The sequence below is a fragment of the Armigeres subalbatus genome, chromosome 2 (genome assembly GCF_024139115.2).
Source record: "Armigeres subalbatus isolate Guangzhou_Male chromosome 2, GZ_Asu_2, whole genome shotgun sequence".
Classification (NCBI taxonomy): domain Eukaryota; kingdom Metazoa; phylum Arthropoda; class Insecta; order Diptera; family Culicidae; genus Armigeres; species Armigeres subalbatus.
Genome location: NC_085140.1, coordinates 348603294 through 348623737, shown reverse-complemented (window position 1 = coordinate 348623737; position 20444 = coordinate 348603294). Strand labels below are relative to the sequence as shown.

The following is a 20444-nucleotide window of genomic DNA, read 5'->3' as shown; positions in this document are numbered from 1 at the left end:
TTTTGTAATTATATTTCAACTCAAATACAAAACATTGACGAATTCGGCATCACTGCAATAATATCGTTACGTATACACACAAGTAATAGTGTGCGTATTTTATGTTGGAAACAGTATTATTGATATAGATACAAGCATAGGATTAACTGTTTTTGAATGTTATTGAAATAGGTACATGGCGGTGATGATGTTTTTTAGCTAAATACTTTTAGAATGTGATAATAATTTCATTTTTGAAGTTGCCAAATTGTTCTCAATTAAATATTACGTGAGGTGAGCATAATTATTCTTATGTTTCTTGATTATTGGGTGAGAAATCAATGCATTTCATATGCGCATTGCCTTATTGTTATTGATATAGGAACAGATACCCTATTTGAATCGCCCCTACTGCGGTTCAGCCATATACATTTCTTGTATATGCGATATGCCTAGCTCTTATAAAATACCTGTATGTGAAAAATGCAGATCTGTATTGGGTGGTTGGGTATGTAGGCTGTTTGTCATAATAACAAATATTTGTCAAGTCAGTCTGCAATCCATGTTGATTGCTAATCAGTCTGATAGATGTCCGGATAAACTTGACTTGTCAATATGACAAATAATGGACTACGGGCTTAAAAAGATTGATTATTTCTTCATTATGATTCAATTATTTGTTTGTGGAAAGTGTATCGTATTTTATTAATAACCAGAAAAATAAATTGTAGATATTATACTAACATACTGTTCCAAGGGCGTATGATACTACGTTCTTTTTCTATGCCTCTCCTAAAATATCAACAAGGAGGGCTTGATCTTTCGTGATTCACACTCAGATATGATTGATAGCATAATTTAAATTGACTTGCGCTGGCGGCAAATGCTCAATACCGTCGAATGGCGTGAACTCACATATAAATAAATTGAATAGATGCTATCTTTTAAAACCCTGATCAAGATCCAGAATCACGGAAATGTTGGCATTGATTTTAAATAATAAATGATTCTTCTGTCTAGAACCGAAACTTAATATTAATAACTTGATGATATACTTACAATTATTATGGAACTAACAAAGCCCATAGCCTATGCCCGTAGTGTTATTTAACCCTTATGAGACCGGCTGAATGATTTTCCATAGTAAAACGTTGAAACTCTGTCAGATCCACAATAATGACGATTAAAATCGATTGTAGGGGTTAACGGGAGTATGATCAAGGAGGGGTGGAGGAAGGAATTTAGATTTTGTTTACCCTTTAAATGGCCATCAGGGTTCCCGGATACCCACGAAACTGAAACGCTTGGAAACGGAAAGGATCCGCTTTTTTCCTTTATCGTGTTGTTGTTGGGTTGAATCGGTCCAGCGACGCTGATGTCCAGGAAATTCGGATATCCAGGGACATGTCCTGATTCGGTAATACTGAGATTGGATTTCGGTATCAAACTTCTTGAAATTTCCCCAGCAGGTTGATGTTATGATTACATTGGGCCCATCAGACGTTTGAACATTTGAGTGGCCATTTCAGAACAGGTTATCAAAGGGGTCGAGAGAGCTCATAAGCATATTTTTAAATGGAACCCCAACGATATGGGTTTCAAACTTCTAGAAATTGCATCACCAGATTGGTTCTTACTGTTTTAGGGCCACCATACATGCGGACCTCAGAGATTCCGTTCTAGGACGAGTTCACCTTGGGGAAAACACTTTTCAATAGATTCCAAGCATAATGGGTATTATTTATTTATTTTATTTTCTCAGACTAAGGCCGGAGTGGCCTGTGCAGTACATAAGAGTCTTCTCCATTTAGCTCGGTCAATGGCTGCACGTTGCCGTAAATCGTCCTCCACGTGATCGTTCCACCTTCCTCGCTATGCACCTCGCCTTTTTGTGTTTGTCGGAACAGGTTGCCAGAGGGTTCGAGAGAGGTTTAAGCAATTTTCAATGGAACACCAACAATATTGGTATCAATCTTCTTGAAATGATCTAAAGGTCACCCATTGATACCGGAAGACCAGCAATCAATAAAAGGACTAATTCATTTCGGATGGCCACTAAGAGATTCTTCGAAACTTCTGAAACATCCGGAGAAATGGTCAGTTGAACAAGTTCATCGTTTGAAGCTGCGATTTTTATAAATCGATTGTTGACGTAATGCAAATTCAATGCATAGAACACTCATCGACTACGGAAGTGGCCCTCCAGAAGTTTTAGAGCATCCGGAGAAGTGGAAAATTGTGAAATTCCGTCCGAGAAAACCACGACTTCAAAGATCCCTTACTGTAGCATTGTGAGAGCAAAACCAAGCACAACAAATTGAACCCAAATAGGCATCAAGTGGTTCTAGGAAGTTCCGGAGCACCCGGAGTTGTGACCGAATCGGAAATCATCCTAACTTCCGGCGGAATTCCTGAAGACCTCCCGGTGGAATTACTCGAGGATCTGCCAGAGGAACTCCCGGAGGAATTCCTGCAAGATCTTTCGGAGGAGTTTCTGGAAGAACGAGGAGTTCCTGGAAGAACGAGAAGTTCCTGGAAGAACTTCTAGAGGAGTTCCTGGAAGAACTTCCGGAGGATTCCTCTAGGAATTCTTGAAGGAACTCCTGGAGGAATTCTCGGAGGAAATCGGAATGCCTGGAGAAACTTCCGGAGAGATTTCTGGAGGAACTCCCGAAGGAATTTCCCGAGAAATTCCTGGAGGAACTCCCGGATGAATTTCTGGAGGAGCTTCCAGAGGAATTCCTGGAAGAGCTCCTGGAGGAATTTCTGGAGGAGCTTCCAGAGGAATTTCTGGAAGAACTTCCAGAGGAATTCCTGGAAGAACCTCCAGAGGAATTCCTGGAAGAACTTCCAGAGGAATTCCTGGAGGAACTTCCAGAGGCATTCCTGGAGGGACTTCCAGAGGAATTCCTGGAGGATCTTCCAGAGGAATTCCTGGAGGATCTTCCAGAGGAATTCCTGGAGGAACATCCAGAGGCATTCCTGGAGGAACTTTCAGAGGAATTCCTGGAGGAGCACCAGATAAATTCAAGCAGCAAGTTCGCGCGTATGCAGCGTTTTTAGTAGGAGAAATTACACTCTTTTCTTACTCGTGAAGCTCGTATTTCCACTACTGGTATACAGTTCTGTTACCAGCACCACATAGTGGATATTTAAGGTCGAAGAGTAGTGCTCTCAGAATGCTGATATAAATGATTCAAGAAAAGTCACAGCTATCTAGGACGAATTTCCGAAAAAATTGATTACTTATCTAACTAGAAAATCGGTTTCAAAAAAGTAGCAGCTTTCTGAACTATTTAAAAATTGGTTAAACAACTCATGATCTATTATGGAACCTATTCCGGAAGGGACACTACGGAGTCCACTTAACTGATGAACACAGGATCATCAAGAAAATGCGCTTGAGATTATTACAAGAAGTTTGATATCCATATTCATGATGTTTCATAGAAAAATGTTTTAGGCCACTCGAGGAATCTGTTCAGGGATCGCCAATCGAAGGTTTGCACTTCTGATGGACCCAAAACAATAAAGATCAATCTGCTGATGAAATTTCAAGAAGTTTAATACCCATATTGCGGAATACCTACCGAAATCAACAATCAATATCATCTAAGTAGGACATGTCCCTGGAAATCCGAATTTCCCGGAAATCAAGGTGACCGGGTTGGTCCAACAGTTTGATAGAAGAAGACTTTTTAAATCGAACTAGCCCAAAATTATGTAGATCGGTTTTGTGGGTACCCGGGTACCCTGCCGGCCTGTTAAGGGTGTTTTTTTGCCGGCCACACAACGGTTAATAAGTAGCATTCTACAGGAAACAAGACCTAGTCGATCACTATTGAAGTTTATTACGACTGGCATTCGGTTTTAGAAGTACGATGAAGTAGGTGTACAAATCTGCTTCCATATAAAAATCTTTATGCCTGCCGTATCCTAACGTAACTATCAAATCTGTACTTTCGCCTCTAATTGTATCATGACCATGTACGTCTAGCTTGCAAGATGATATTAGCATTTCCATATCAAGTTTGTCATTTAACTCATCTCATTAATTACATATAATTTATTTGTATTTATTTGTATTTATTTGTAATTATTTATTTCAACTGACATGATGTTGTCTTATTGAAAACTTATATCTATGGAACTTTACATAAAACGGATAAGCAGTATTAAAATATACAACAATAAAAACAAACAAGCCTCACGAGTAAGTTAAAGGAACATCAATAATAATAACATTAACAAATATTCTCTGCAGCTACACATGAATAATTACTTTTGCTAGGTTCTTTAACCTTCCTGGACTCGTACCCTTGTAAAAAGCACAAACACATTCGAAAAAATCTCGCTTGTCGAGCGTGAGCGGAGGCTAAGGGTGCGGCCAGAGTAGACGCGAAGTGCGAAGCGAAGCGAAGCGTCCATACGATTATTATTGATTGTTATTCCTTTGTGTGCAATTTTCGCGCCGCGTCGCGTAGACGCGTCTACTCTGGCAGGCACCTAAGGCAGCCAATGTAAAAAGTGAACGCCTCTTCAATACTACTCAGGAAAGTATCAAACCAAATCTGCATGGCAAAATAGCTTGATCGTTTTTAATTAAATTAATCCGATTTTTATACAGTCAGGAACGATTAGTTTTAATCTTGTTTTTAGTTTTGATTTTTTGATTTGATTTGAAATTGCTCCCCAGCGAACGCGGATTTTCAGGTGCCATTTATTCGAGTGTTATGGTCGACACGTACCCAAAAATTACTATGTTTAAATGTAAATCGCTATGAAATCAGTTAGATTAGTGGAATATAAATCGAAGGGATCACTTCTTAAGGTGTGTATTGAGCTATTTACGGTGGTAGTTTACTCAATCGGTCTGCTCTAATTCGAATATTTAGTCAGAAATAGTTGTACGGATTTTGATGCTCTGATTAGAAATTCATCCGATGTGGACGGATATTGATACAGTTTTGTTCATTATTTTATCAAGTTTCTCGTAGTTTCTAATGCGTGAATGTGGAACATTTGAAAAATAGACGCCCTTGTGAAACAGTAACATCGACAAAAGTTTATTTGCATTCTGTTCAGAAAGAAAGGGAACGAATTCATGCCCAACGCCGATAGCGCGAAGTGTTCGCGCTCCTCGATTGCAAATAGCACCAACAACGGCATACACAGTGCACATCGGCAACAATCAGCGATGAGAGAGCATAGGAGGCGAGATGAGTATGGACTACCATCATCATCGCCATCATCATCATCATCATCATCATCATCATCGTCATCATCATCATCATCATCATCATCATCATCATCATCATCATCATCATCATCATCATCATCATCATCATCATCATCATCATTATCATCATTATCATCAACATCATGCACGCCTAGAATGAGCTACGCTGTGCCAGAACATTCCACGTGCTTCTGGAACATGAAGCGTGGAGATATAAATATGCGCGCGTTGCGCGTGTAGCTTCAGTTATATTTTTATCCCGCGTAACGTACGTAAGTGAAGTGATGTTTAATAAATTTGTAAAAAGTAAAATATAGTGAAATAAAGTGAGCGTTACGTTAAACAGTAACTTGCCAGTGTTTGCCTTCTTGTCCGAAAAAGACGTTTTCGTACACATTCGATCTGTATTTACTACAGACATGACCAAATGCTGAAGTGCATAAGCGTGCGGATTTTGATGCCCCACTAATCGGTCCATTCTCCATCCATCGACGTGGAAAATTTCCAACACCTTGTGTATATACTGCGGGGGACCGAAATCCGTACACTCAGAGGTGAGCCAGCCTAGGGCTGAAAACCTCTTTAATAAAGAAAAAAAATCCGTACAGCACCGAAATCAGTAAGCATTTAGGCTATTGGGATGGAAAGTAGGCTTTGAAATGAAAAGAACATAAATCAAAAACAAATCGCCACCTACCAAACGCATAGTTTCTGGCGCCATTTTTATGCGTGTAGAACATAATTGCATCAAAATGCAGTTAAATTGCAAATTGCGATTAATAAATTTAAGATAAGCGGAACACAAATCAAAGGCATCGCTTCTTAAGGTTCGTATTTAACTATTTGGGCCCTTCTTAGCCTTGCGGTAAGACGCACGGCTACAAAGCAAGACCATGCTGAGGGTGGCTGGGTTCGATTCCCGGTGCCGGTCTAGGCAATTTTCGGATAGGAAATTGTCTCGACTTCCTTGGGCATAAAAGTATCGTCGTGTTAGCCTCATGATACACGAATGCAAAAATGGTAAGTTGGCTTAGAAACTCCGTAGTTAATAACTGTGGAAGTGCTGAATGAACAAAAAGCTGCGAGGCGGCTCTGCCCCAGTTTGGGGCTGTAATGCCTATAAGAAGAAGAAGAAGAATATTTAACTGTTTACAGTGGTCTTCTTCTTCTTGTTATTGGCATTACATCCCCGCACTGGGACAGTGGTAGTTTAGTCAATTAGTCTGCAACTATTTATATATTTAGTTAGGATTTTGATCCTTCACAGATAAAAATATGTTTGACAGATAAAAATATGCACATATTTAGGGGAATGGAAAGCTTGCTTGTAAAATTCAATCAAAATTATTTGGATATCAAATGTTAATTGCATGCTGATCCGTTCTCTAATGTGGTGCTTCCTTCAAAGAGCGAAATGCTCACTGGAAGCATCGTCAATATCTCAGCCCTGTAATAGTATTTTTCCGATCTTTTACAACAAGATTATTTGTGGTAATGCATTAGGATAAAATAGTTCACGAGCACGATGCGATTTTCTGGAAAAAGTAAAGGAAACGCATTTGATATTTAAATGGTATTGTAGGTCATATTTGAATGTTGCAAGTATAGCCATTATATGATGATTAAATTATTATTGAAAACGAAATACGTATCCGTCGATACAAAAATCATCGAACTGAAGCATTACATATCGGGGAACTGATCCTTGAATTCATACCATGTACCTAAATCAATACCATGCGAAAACAAAGATCAACCGTAATCTGAAAAATCCTCAATTTGCCCCGTTTTTTCATTGATACTACATTGATCATACATAGAAAGTGTTTTTTGCGTCCTTATTAGAGAGATTTACACCCCTCGGCTGGCTCATCTCTCAACTAAGTAAAAATAAAATCGAGTTTAAGACAGTTTCAAACCGAGGGAAAATCTGGTCGGATTAAAGGCTAGATTTAAGGTCCCCACGTTCTTGAATGCTAGTTCACACATCAGGAACTTGTCTGCAAACTACGCTCCCATGCGTGTGGTCGAGATTTATGGCGTTCCGTTATGATAAATTAGAAATTTCGCTCGATTTAAAATACAATCCGGCGGAAATCTCCTAATCCGGAGTCCGAGCTATAAACCAGGCTATAAATTAGCCAGGAATGTTTACCTTTCCGCGAAGAAATTGCATGAGTCCCGCTTTTTTGGGAGCACATGGAAACAAAACCAATTGACAAGATCCCCGAGATGGGAAGCTATTTTTAGCGTCATTTAAATCAATTTCGATCAAAAAGGACTGTGAACTGATTAGATTGGTACTTTGACTATTGTTTGTTATTTTCAAATGTTCAGAATTAAAAAAGTTTTTTATATTGGTCAATAAAAAAACCTTAATGCATGTCTAAGAGTAGATTAAAACAAAATTTCAAAATTTCCCAATTTTTTTCTGTTGATAGATGCGTAATTTTCTATTCCTTCGTGTTTTGTCCGCGTCCCATTGAAGAGTAAAATATATGTAGTTTAGAATTTTCCACAACTAACTTAATACAATAGAACGTTATGGTCGAGAATGATTCACTCTAAAATATTTTTAACTTCTTACACGGAAAATGAAAATTAAATCTATGAATTTGGAAATTTCCAAAGCTCTTGAATTTTATCACAAGGTTTTTTGACATGTCCCGTTTTGCAAGCGCGTTTGTCCCGTTTTTTCACCGAAATGATCTGGTCAGGGCTGCAAAATGGTGGGTTGACATCAAGGAAGGAGCGCCCAATAGAGCTCTGGTCCCCACAAGTCCCTATCTCACGCTTCCACTGGTCGTCCGATGACAATAGACCGCCAGATAAGGGTTGTGTACTTAGCTGGAAGTGCAGCCTGGGCACTGTTATCCTTCTGACATCAGCTAGAGGGAGAAGGTACGCCGTACGAGCGTCTTTTCACCAGGAGGTGCGGTTCAAACAGCGTCTGCCTGGTACCCAGCGGCTGATTAACGAAATGCTGTATCGCGTCAGCTATACCTAAGGTGGCAGCCCCATCATCGCGATGTAGGTAACGCAACCCCGGTAAGGTAGCTTACTGAAGCCTCTCAAATACCACGAAAAATGGAGATAGAAGGAAAAGAGTACATTATTTTTGGCAACCGACCCGGCAACGAAATAAGGACTATGATTGGAAACTCGGTACCTGGAATGTCAGGACCCTAAATGAACCTGGACGAGTGAGCCTTCTGGCTCGTGAACTGCAGAAGGTTGGAGTGAACGTGGCTGCTATTCAAGAAGTCCGATGGCCTAGATCCGGAGAACGTGAAGTCCGAGCCGTGGACCCCACGACCAACACTGCATTCAAGTATAACATCTATCACAGCGGCGGTGAAAAAGCAGAGCATATGGAGTTGGTTTCGTAGTGATGGGCAAGCAGATGAAGCGAGTGATGCGGTGGAAATCCATTAGATAACGAATCTGTGTGATGAGGATACGGGGCAAATTCTTCAATTACAGCCTAATCAACGTTTACGCACCGACAAACGATAAATCCGACGACGTGAAGGACACGTTTTATGAATGTCTTGATAAAGCCTATGGAGAGTGCCCAAAGCATGACGTGAAAATTGTTATCGGAGACGCTAACGCTCAGGTCGGTAGAGAGGACTTTTTCCGTCCCATAATCGGTAGGGAGAGCCTTCACTCCGCTACCAATGACAACGGCCTACGGTTAGTAAATTTTGCTGCTGCCAGAGGGATGGCCATCAGTAGCACCTACTTTGCACGAAAGAACATCCGAAAGCACACCTGGAGACACCCAAATGGTGAAACTTGCAACCAGATAGACCATGTTCTGGTCGATGGGCTCCATTTCTCGGATGTTATCGATGTGCGGACATTCAGAGGTCCGAACATTGATTCTGATCACTACCTCGTTGTCAGTAAAATTCGATCACGGTTGTCAACTGTATCGAACGAAAGATCACAGCGAACGATGCGTTACAATACCTAGCGATTGTCCGCGGAAGGAGTATCGGCTGAGTACCGCCAGAAGCTCGACGAACGGATAAGTGCAATCAACGTTAGCGACAACATCAACGATCTATGGGAGTCGATTCATGGAGCGGTGAGCACAACAGCACGAGAAGTGGTAGGCACTGCACAGAGGCGACCCAGGACGGGTTGGTTCGATGTGGAGTGTCAGAGAGTGACAGACGAGAAGAACGTTGCCAGAAGCCGGATGTTGGTGTCGGGTACCCGATCGAATAGAGATCGGTACAAGGAAGCAAGAGCAGCCGAAAAACGAACCCACCGCAGGAAGAAAAAAGAGTACAAAGAACAAATTATTAGTGAGGCGCAGAAAAAAATGGAGCAGAACGATATGCGGAGTTTTATGAGTCTGTCAATGGCGTGCGGAGAAAGACAGCGCCATCTCCCGTCATGTGCAACGACCAACAAGGGAATTTGCTGACAGATAAAACTGAAGTGGCTGCCAGGTGGAAGCAACACTTCGAGACTTTGTTGAATGGAGGAAGTGACGGTGCATCGGTGAACAGAATAAATATTAGCGACGATGGACAAGCTGTGGAGTCACCTACACTAGATGAGGTTAAAAAAGCTGTTAAAGAGCTGAAAAACAATAAGGCTGCAGGGAAGGACCAGCTCCCGGCTGAATTTCTCAAACATGGCAGTGAGCAGCTTTATGAAGTTCTGCACCATATTATGTAGAAAATATGGGAAGACGAGGAAATGCCTGCTAGCTGGTTGGACGGCCTTATTTGCTCTCTCTTTAAGAAAGGGCACAGACTGGAGTGCGCCAATTACCGAGGAATAACCCTCCTTAATTCGGCGTACAAAATTATGTCCCGTATCCTGTTCAACAGATTGAGACCGCTTGAAGAGTCCTTCGTCGGCGAATACCAAGCAGGTTTTCGTGAGGGCCGATCAACGCTGGCAATCAACGTGGGTTCATTAGTGGTGGTGGTAGCGAAATGTTGCTGGATGGTGAAAAATTTGAAGTGGTAGAAGAATTTGTGTATCTTGGAACATTAGTGACGTGCGATAATGATGTTACCCGCGAGGTGAAAAGGCGTATTGCAGCTGCAAATAGGGCTTATTATGGACTTCGTAATCAGCTTGAGTCCCGTAGTCTGCAAACGAAAACAAAACTCGCGTTGTATACTACTCTGATTCTTCCGGTGGCTTTATACGGCCATGAAACATGGACGTTGAAGGAGGCTGATCGGAGAGCACTCGGAGTGTTTGAGCGTAAGGTGCTGCGGACAATACTCGGCGGTAAATAGGAGAACAGTATCTGGCGGCGTCGCATGAATCACGAATTGTACCAGGTGTATAAAGGGCTGGATATTATTAAGCTTATACTACACGGCAGACTACGGTGGGCTGGTCACGTTGTTCGTATGCCGGAAGAACGTCAAGCGAAGATATTATTTAGTAGAGAACTCGAAAGAGGCCGCAGGATTCGTGGAAGGCCGCGTACACAATGGCTTTTTGCAGTTGAAGACGACCTGAGGGCGCTCAATGTTCAGGGCGACTGGAAGCGATTGGCCCGGGATCTAGTCCAGTGGAGAAGGATACTCCATTCGGCGTAGGTTCATCGAAGAGCTGTAGCCCATCAAGTAATCAAGTAATCAAGTAAGATCTGGACAGCCTATTGCTGGAACACTTTGGTATTCAAAATAATTCCAAACAATTTACAAAACCAATATTAGTTTGGCATGGTGTTTAACTTCTCCATAATTGGAGAAAAAGAATAAAGCATCGATTTTGTCGCTTATTCTTGCTAACGTGCGTGCTCACTGCTGAAAAAAATCACAAAAATAAGAAACAAAACAAATTCTTCTTCAAAAAATTCAAACTTTTTCATTGACTCGTTCATTGTTTTGTTTTTCGTGGGATGAATATCGGAGCTATGAGATAAAGTCCAGAAGCAGTAACCCTACATAGTTTTCCCCTATTTAGCTTTGCATTACCAATACGTGGCACAGAGAAGAATTAAGTTTGTTTAATTTTGAAATGCGCGCAGTAAAAATTTACTGTGGTACTGTACCATTTGATTTCACCGCTTGATTGTAGCTTAACTTGATACGTATTTACCTCAACAGTAAACATTTCTTCAGTGTCTCGTACTTGACTCTACTAGATGTGTGTTCACTGCGTTAGGTTTTCCTAAAAAAAAGGTATAATTCATACCCTGGTAAAGAATTCAAGTTCAGAAAATACAGTGAAGAACTTAATATTAAATTAAAGAATCATTTAAGTGAAGCAATTAAAAAAAATAAAGAAAGTAACTTAAGCATATGATTACAGTTTTCAGTTATTTCTTGTGCGACACATATGTTGTAAACATGTTTCTATTACTCATATACATTCAACGAAATTTAGTCATATACGTTCCAGCCTCCAAATCAGCATATTTTATGCTGCTGGAGTTGGTTAGTGAAACGGTTTGGTTGTGAGCTAGCATGTATTCATATAGGGACTTTCACTCATATGAAAAGGCTTTATACTGTGAACAAAAAGCATTTATATAATATAAATTTAATCACTGCTTAACTTCAGAGGTTTTTTGTAGTTCCTTCAATGCCAGATTAATCTCCGTATATTGGATGTTGTGCTTCCTTAGAGTTTGTTCCTTTTCGTATTGCTTCTGATTCCGCATGAAAGGTGCCAGCAGCCGCTGATCATTAATCTCTACTCGTCCGGTCATAATACTTACTATGTAAGCCACAACGAAATAAACAATGACACCGAACAACGCATAGTACATAAAGCTTAGTTTAAATATTTGTGGAATATCATCCTGAATCGTGGGTGGGGGCGGTGTTACCAACGTAACATTCTGAAGAAGACTTGCATCACAACCATCGGTTCGGAACGGCATGAACGGTGCTTGGGATTCAATTGTGCGCCGATCAAAATCGCGCCAGTTGCCAGCATTGAGACAACAGAACCAGCGATAACACCTTTGGTGTTGATTGTGGTTGAGAGCATTCCGGACGAAAACATACCCAGTAGGGTGCCGGATGTAACACCCGAAAGTGAAATGGCCATATGCATGACTTGGCCCATTTTCTAAGCAACGAATACTAGAGCGATAATAATAACTCCGTGTATCACAACCAAAGCTTTCATCACGTTACTTGCGGTTTTCTCACTCGAGTTTGGATAACGGTGTCGAATGAAGTCTTCGTAGATAGTTCCCGCAAGAGTATTCAAAACAGATGACATTGTGGATAGAGCTGCTGAAAATATTCCTGATACGAAGAGTCCTGGAAGGCCGGGGATTTTGCCTCCAACATCCATCACGTAGTAAGGTAAAATTTGATCCAATTTACTGATTTTTCTAATCGTATATGGATCACAGGATTCGTACTTAGCATACATTAGAACTCCAGTGAAGCATGAACAGCTTTTGATGAAAATCAATCCACAGGTGAAGATGATCAAAGATTTTTTGGCTACCTTTAAATCTGGAACAGCGAAAATCGTTGAACGCATCCTTGACTTACTCCTAAGTTTGCGATCCACATAGTTGAAAGGCCAAATGTAACTGCCCAGAAGGAAGTTCGTATAAAAGGATCGGGGTCCATGCTGAAAATAATGTGTCAATTATTGATTATTCAGATTGCATGAAATTCGTCTTACTTAAAGAACACCAATCGACCACCTCGGTCTGCTGCTTCCCACGCGTTGGAGAAGCCGCCAACACTGACGAGACCCAGGATAATAATCAGAAAGAATTGCTAAAATCATCAAAATAAATTGCAGCGTATCGGTCCAAACGACGGCCTTCAATCCTCCGACAGTCGTGTAGAAGATACAAATGATGCATATTACAGGTGTGATCAGATGCAGGTTTATGCCAGTAACCTGGCTAAAAGCCAACGCTGGAACACATACACCACAATCGGGATGTAAATCATGCACGCAAGAGCGTAGACGAAACTAGCCGCCGATCGTACCGTTCGATCAAATCGCTTTTCCAAATACGTGAATACTGACATCACCTGTAGATCGTAGAACACTGGCAAATAGATTTTCTCCATCAGAATATTAACCTGGAAAGAAATCATCGAATGTCTTGAAATAACGCATGAACACATCATGAGTAGATTATGAGAAAAAGTGATGAATTAGCTGTAAGAATTTCATGAATGGAAAGTTACCGAGAACGCTGAAATAATGCACAGCCAATACTGCGATCCATAACCATAGAGTTCCGATGGGACTCAAGTAGAGTTATTCCGGAAACATGCCTAAAAAATAGGCAAAAGTATTAATATCATGTTTTTAGTTTTCGGTCGAATTCTCTTACGATGCGATCAATGAAGCTGACACGGGAAACTTGTTCATGGTCTTTCCACCAAGCAGGTATTCCTCGGTATTGTCTTGTTTAACCTTGGACAGAAATCCAAAGTATACTCCAATTAACGCTGATATCAGCAGCATTGAGGCAAATATCACATAATCAATCATAGAAAAAAATAAATCACCACTGCCAGCTTCCCCCGAGGTCATCGTTGGAAGAGGTGATATTGTATCTGCTATAGTGGAGAATGAGGACGTCGTCGAGCTTTCGGGAGAAGTCGGATATGATGTACTCGTAGAAGGGAGTGTAGAAGTAAGTACCTTCGCGACTTCCGTCAGGAGGCTAGAGATTATTGTGGCGGTAGGAGGCAGGTCAGTGGTACTTGATATCTGATCCGTAGTCGGATGAGTTGTTATGGTGGGCTGGAAAATATCGTCGAATTCTTCGACCATATGTGCGTCTTCTTCCATCGTGGCTATTCAATTTAATCTGGAAAACGTAACTAACTGAAGTTAACTTCAAAAATGACCGGAAAAGTTTCATCTACTCTAATCTCATGTGCGTCGTATTCATATAGATTAGATGGTTTGCCTTAATGGTATCATGCTAGTCATCTTTGTTTGAACATTTGCCGCGATGTTGTGCCTTAGTTTCTCATTTGTCAGCGATTGATCAGGGGCTGGCAAACATTATTATGAAGAAATTATGTATTTTTTTTCAGGTGTATTTTCAATATAGAAAAACGCTAATTAATCCACCTAGAGGTGATGGTGCGTTTCTCGTGCATATAAAGTAGCATTTTGGCCATAGCTTTTGAGCCTACAGTGCGTTCTGGCCAACTTTTAAATAGGAAACAATGGGACAAGATTCCCCGTCGAATGCAATTTGCTGCGAGCAAATCTGTTAAGGGTAAGTGTTTAAAAAGTGAGTGAGTTCTTTTTCCTCCACATACACACATTCACACACAGCCAGGCATCATCTCAGTTCGTCGAGCTTAGTCGATTGGTATATAACACTCTGGGTCTCCGAGCCTCCAATAAAAAGTTAGCTTTTGTTGTTAACAATGAGCCTTTACGTATACTTCGTATACGATAAGGGCGAAACCACCATACTTGTTGTCGGTTTTTATTTGCTCGCATAGGAATTATTAACTACGCTTGAATGTAGAATTTAGAGAAATACAATAACCTCAACTAGTAAATATGAATTAACCTGTCCTGATACAAAGTGATGCACAACAGGTTTCGCGTCCAATAAAATAAACAAAAAACAAATTAACAGATAAATCAAACGAATATAATTTAGTTTAAAGTGAATTGTTCAGAAGCCTATCTAGTAGTTTGGCCTTAAGGGAAGCTTCTACCTTGTAAGGTCAAAATCATGATTTTTTTTGAAGATTTTTTGTCGGTTGTACGAAAGAAACGCAATTAAAATGTTGCTGTTATTAGAAAAGGCTTATTGATGATGTACAATATTCGAAAACCGATTATTGAGTTCCATTATTCGCAACTTATTCATTTACATTATTTTTTCGCCGTTCTGGTCATAGCGATGCAGGGAATATATAGAAAAGGAAAGGATTGGAATTTATTTTTCATATCAATTGTATGGATACATACCAGCCAGCAGGACAAGTCGTCGCTATTGATGGATACTTTCGCTTTTCTTTTTTGTCCCCATACAATTTGTACATCATCAATAAAACTTTTGCTATTAACTGTGCAAAATTTGAAATGCGTACTTTGCAATCACACGACATAGCATAATTTTGAGCTCACAACGTAACATCCTAAACTGAAGGCCAATAATTGCAGTGATTATCATTACCAGATCCGAAAGCATTGCATAATGTACAGTACATATCTACTTCTTTATACGGTAGCACAAACGATGCATAATAATGTGTCGCAAGTATTATATCCCGGAACACAATTGAAGTTGTCTCTATGATAAGATATTTGGAATAAGTGGAAGAAACGTGATTCTCAAAATAGTTAAAAATATCTTTAAAGTAAATAGTTTTTTTTGAACAGCACAATACGTAAGATAGTTCAAACTTTTTTTTGTTTATAATTATCTGTGTAGCTTTCTCCTAGTTATATTCTTTAAATAGGCTAAAATGATTTACAACCCAAGATTATTCCAGGTAAGATATAAGACCCATTAAACAACGGTACAACGCGGATCCGTTTTGTTGATGAGTAGTAATATTTCCAAGCTCATTAAGGAACGATATACGAACCTGCTATAAATCCTTCCGACAACACCCTCAAACAAACACGTTTCTTCCGGCTCAATCTGTTATCATCTAAGTGTAACAGGAACTCAACTGGATCCCACCGCACTTCTGCTGGAAAGAATCACGTCGATACGATCCGCAGTCTTCAGCCAGACTGATCTTCCGTGGCAAGTGAAGTAGGTAATAGTTGGTGCTCAGCGGAGCGCGCCGTACTTGAACTGGCGCTATCGCGTTGTCGTCATTATCATGATCAGCATCTTCATCGTCCATAGGAAGCCTAAAATCTACCCAAGACGAAAGATTACGTCCAGACCGCATAGGGCGTCCATCGCACGATCTTGTTATCAAGCATCGCAAGCCGCCAGCTCCACCGAACCGACTAATACAAACAGATGACTAGGTAAAGGACATGGGATAGTAGCTGTCTGATGGATTACTGCGACAGATTTGTGTCCAGTGCGACATAGAGAAAATGTGCTTATTAATGCAGCACCTCGACGCGTCTTCGGCGAATAAGTTTATTGTGGATAGACATGGAAGATCGGATCGGGCGATGCCTTATGAGTATGTGTATGAACATTATATCCTTTCTTATGCTTCAATTGGCTTGGATTCAGCTGTCCATTTTAATTGTGCACGTTTTGAAAGCTCGTGTATAAATTACAATTACAGTCAACATTTACGGTATTCGTAGAATATAGAAAAAAAAGTGAAATTGGTAGTCATACTCTTGCTAATACCAGAGACCGTGGTAACCTCAGCATACGATTGTCTTAACATAAATTAAGTATATTATTGGAACCACGTCAGTAAGTGCTGATAATATGCTTGGCGATAATATGGCGATAGTTTGAGGCTAACATGCTCCAACAAGGGGGCCTACAGCTAGCCTTGCGAGCAAAGGCGTAGGATTGCCAATCCAAAGATAACTAGTTTGATTCTTGGTCTTGTCTACACACCAAAAAATTATGAATATTACAGGTCACGTATTTCAAAAAATGACATAAACTGAATCGTATATTTTTCATTGTCACGTAATTTAAAATTACATGTCACGGAACCTAAACACAGAACCCGATGCGAGGCACCTAACGCCCAAGCAGTCGATGACTTGATGCAGTGAAATACTTGTTCAGTGCAAATCGTGGAACATCCTTTACTTCGATCACCCCTCTTTCAAGAAACGAAGATAGCTGAGTGGTAAGGTGTTGGGCTTTCACTCAGCGAGCTTATGTTCGATTCTCGTTCCAACCCTTTCGTTTTTTTGTCAATAAAGTTGTGATGCAAAATTAAAGTATTACACTGAAAACCAAAACTACCCAAAAGTGGGTTGTTTGCACTCAAAACCGTGGTTTGGGCCAATAACCCAAATTTGAGTAAAATTACTTTTCTGGCACTAGGTAGTTTGCCTTTCATCCCATGTAAACAATTTACCCAAAGCTGAGTTTAATTTATCCAAAGCGGACCTTGATCAACCCAAAATAGAGAATATTGAATTTACTCAAATTTGGGTTATTGGGCTGAGCAACCTCGGTGAGGTGTTTGCATCTTGCTCTAGTTTTGATAGCAATGATGGGAAAGAAAGGGAAAACTACCCAAATTTGGGTAAAATTTTTCTGCGATATTCTCAATAGTGCGTATATTGAACTCAAAGTTTGGGTTGATTTATCTGTCCGTGTACCTAATTTCACGTCAAAAATGACGCTCGTATATGTCAGTGTCACAACACATAAACTTACATGAATATTTTTAGGTGTGTAGGATATTTTCGGGTAGGAAATATTCTCAACTCCCTGGACATAGTGTATCCATTTTGCTTGCCATACAAGATACATACTCATGCAATGGTGGGCATAGAAAAGCTTTCAATTAATAACTAAGGAAATGCTAACTGAATACTGTCGTGACAAAGACTACTCCACAAATACTAAGTTGAAAAGCAGGCCAAGTTCCAGTTGGAATGTAGAGCCATAGAAGAAGATGCACCAACAAGCACTAATTCATTCAAATTTATGATAACAATCCTGAACATTCTAAACCAGTGATCCCAGCATTTTGGGCGAGTTTTCATCAAATAGCTTTGCACACAATACAAAATAGGTTTTATATTACAAGCTAAAACTTAAAAAAATATATCTACCAGCTCGGAGTATTCAAACTCACATTGATCTCATCGTAATCACTTCACCAAAGAGCGTTTCAAATCAATTTAGTTTGAAATTCGATTTGTGCAAATGCACAACAAATGTGAAATATTTAGTTCGAAAAATATATTGGGGATAACCACTTTCTCCAGTGGCTTTCGACCCCAGTATGCTAGGCAGGTGCCTTCCATACTAAGCTACGAAGTACCTCCGTCGTCCTTCGCAGCTTAGAGGATACTGATGAGCCCAAATTTACTTGAATTTCTATAAAAAAAAGCTGCATGTATCCACAAGCAGGTCCCATCGAAGTGACCGTTTGCCACTCAAAGAGCACTAGTCCAAGTCCTGATCTTGAGTGGGGCTCTATACAAACCTGACACAACGGTCATTCAACGAGACAGGAGGTTTGTGCAGACCCAATAAACCGCAGCTGTAAACCATTGATCTAGACCAGTGGTTCTCAACCTTTTTCTTGAGAGGTACCCCTTCGAACTTTCGCATTAATTGAAGTACCCCCTCTTGAAAGTAGGCTTTCAAGTTGCTTAAACAAATTCCGGGCACTTTGAAAAGATGCTTCCAAGCCTTTTGATAGAAGCTTCTGAATCTCTTGAAAGTAGGCTCCGCATCTCTTGATAAGAGGCTTCTGAGCCACTTAAAAGGAGGTTTCCTTTGCATCTTGAAAGGACGCTTCTGAGCCTCTTGAAAGAAAAATTCCAAGCTTCTTGAAAGGAGGCTTCCGAACCACTTGTAAGTACGCTTTCGAGCCTCTTGAAAGTAGGCTTACGAGCCTCTAGAAAGGAGCTTTCCGAGTCTTTTGAAAGAAGACTTCCGACCCTCTTAAAAGGAGGCTTCTGAGCCTCTTGAAAGAAGACTTCCGAGCGTAGGCTTACGAGCCTCTTGAAAGGAGCTTTCCGAGCTTTTTGAAAGTAGGCTTCCGAGCCTCTTCAAAGCTTACGAGGTTCTTGAGAGGAGCTTTCGGAGCATTTTGAAAGAAGGCTTCCGACTCTCATGAAAGGAGCCTCCCGAACCTATTGAAAGGAGCTTTCCGAGCTTTCTGAAAGTAGGCTTCCGAGTCTCTTGAAAGGAAGTTTACGAGCCTCTTGAAAGGAGCTTTTGGAGTCTTTTAAAAGAAGGCTTCCGACCCCCTTAAAAGGAGGTTTCTGAGCCTCTTGATCAAAGAATATAATTGTCGCTGAAAAATGCAAAAAACAAGCGACAAAAGAGAATAGTGATAACTCTTTGTCCTCATCTGCAGAGGATAAAGACATTGTTACGTTCCATTTTATTTGCAACAAACATGGAGAGGTAATTGTTGTGAACTTTTCAAACTGCGATGACTTGTATATTTCAGAAGTAAAACACAGATCATGTCAACAGATGGTTAAGTTTATGTCTAAACTATGATAACTGATACTTATTTAACCAAAAACATCATCGGAAACCGACTTCTTCTCAAAATGCGCTGCAGGCGATCATTGTCCTATTCTGTTGCAGTTTGGGACAAACGCTTATTGCGAGTTGAGTTTGTCCCAACATTTACAAGAGAGGACAATGTTGTTGTCATTGGCAATGTTGTTATTTTACATTCATTGCTCTTGATAGAAGTCTTCCGAGACTCTTAAAAGTAGGCTTCTGGGCCTTTTGAAAGGAGGCTTCCAAACCTCTTGAAAGGATGCTTCCAAATCTTTTGAAAGGAAGCTTCCGAATCTTTTGAAAGAAGACTTCTGAACATCTTGAAAGGAGATCTTCGCGCTGCTTGGGAGAAGGCTTCCGAGAAGCGTAGAAGGATGCTTCTGGAACTAAGCACCCGGGGGTCTCCAATTAGCCTTGCGTGCAAAAACGTAGGATTGCGTAGGAGCAATAAGTTAGAAAGGGTTTAAGGAAATTAATTAATAAATAATTTATCCTATCATGTTTAAATGCTTGGTAGTAAGATTTGTGGTGTGTGAAACGGTATGTAGGCTGGGAAATTAAAATTAAAAAATCAAAAACAAATCGCTCACCAGCAAACGCGAAATTTCGGGTGCCATTTGTTCCCGTTTTACCCTTAATTGCACCAAAAGTATCTGTATCCAGTTTGCAAATCGCAATAAATAAAGTAAGACAAGCGGAATAAAAACCAAATTGATCGCTTCTTGAGGTGCGTATTAAACTTTTTGCAGTAGGGGAAGTGTACCGGTTTTGGCCAACTTAGTGCCTAATTTGGCCAACCCTGAAAATACATATTTTTCCAAAATAAACGATCAGTTGAAAGCAGCGGTGAAGCGTAAGAGATATGTCTCTTGTTGGAACTAATAAAACCCTTGCGAATTGCTGTATTTTTGGAGTTATTCGCAAAATTGGCTAAATTAGGAACATGGCCAAAACCGGTAAAGTTTCCCTAGTAGTTTAGTCGATCGATCTGGTTTAATTTGAGTATTTAGACAACAAAAGGCTGTACTAATTTTAATCCCATAATTCGAAATCCGTCCAAGATGGACGAATTCAGCTTCTGAAGGTGTTGTTTAAATTCGTTATTTTATCATGTTTTCCGTAGTTTTCCAA

At 40.3% G+C, this 20444-nt stretch overlaps 1 pseudogene; it reads right to left on the bottom strand.

The window, feature by feature from the left end:
* Nucleotides 1-11708: 11708 nt before the first annotated feature.
* LOC134217051 (sodium-coupled monocarboxylate transporter 1-like) lies at nucleotides 11709-15917 on the bottom strand (annotated as a pseudogene).
* Between the last annotated feature and the right edge of the window lie 4527 nt (nucleotides 15918-20444).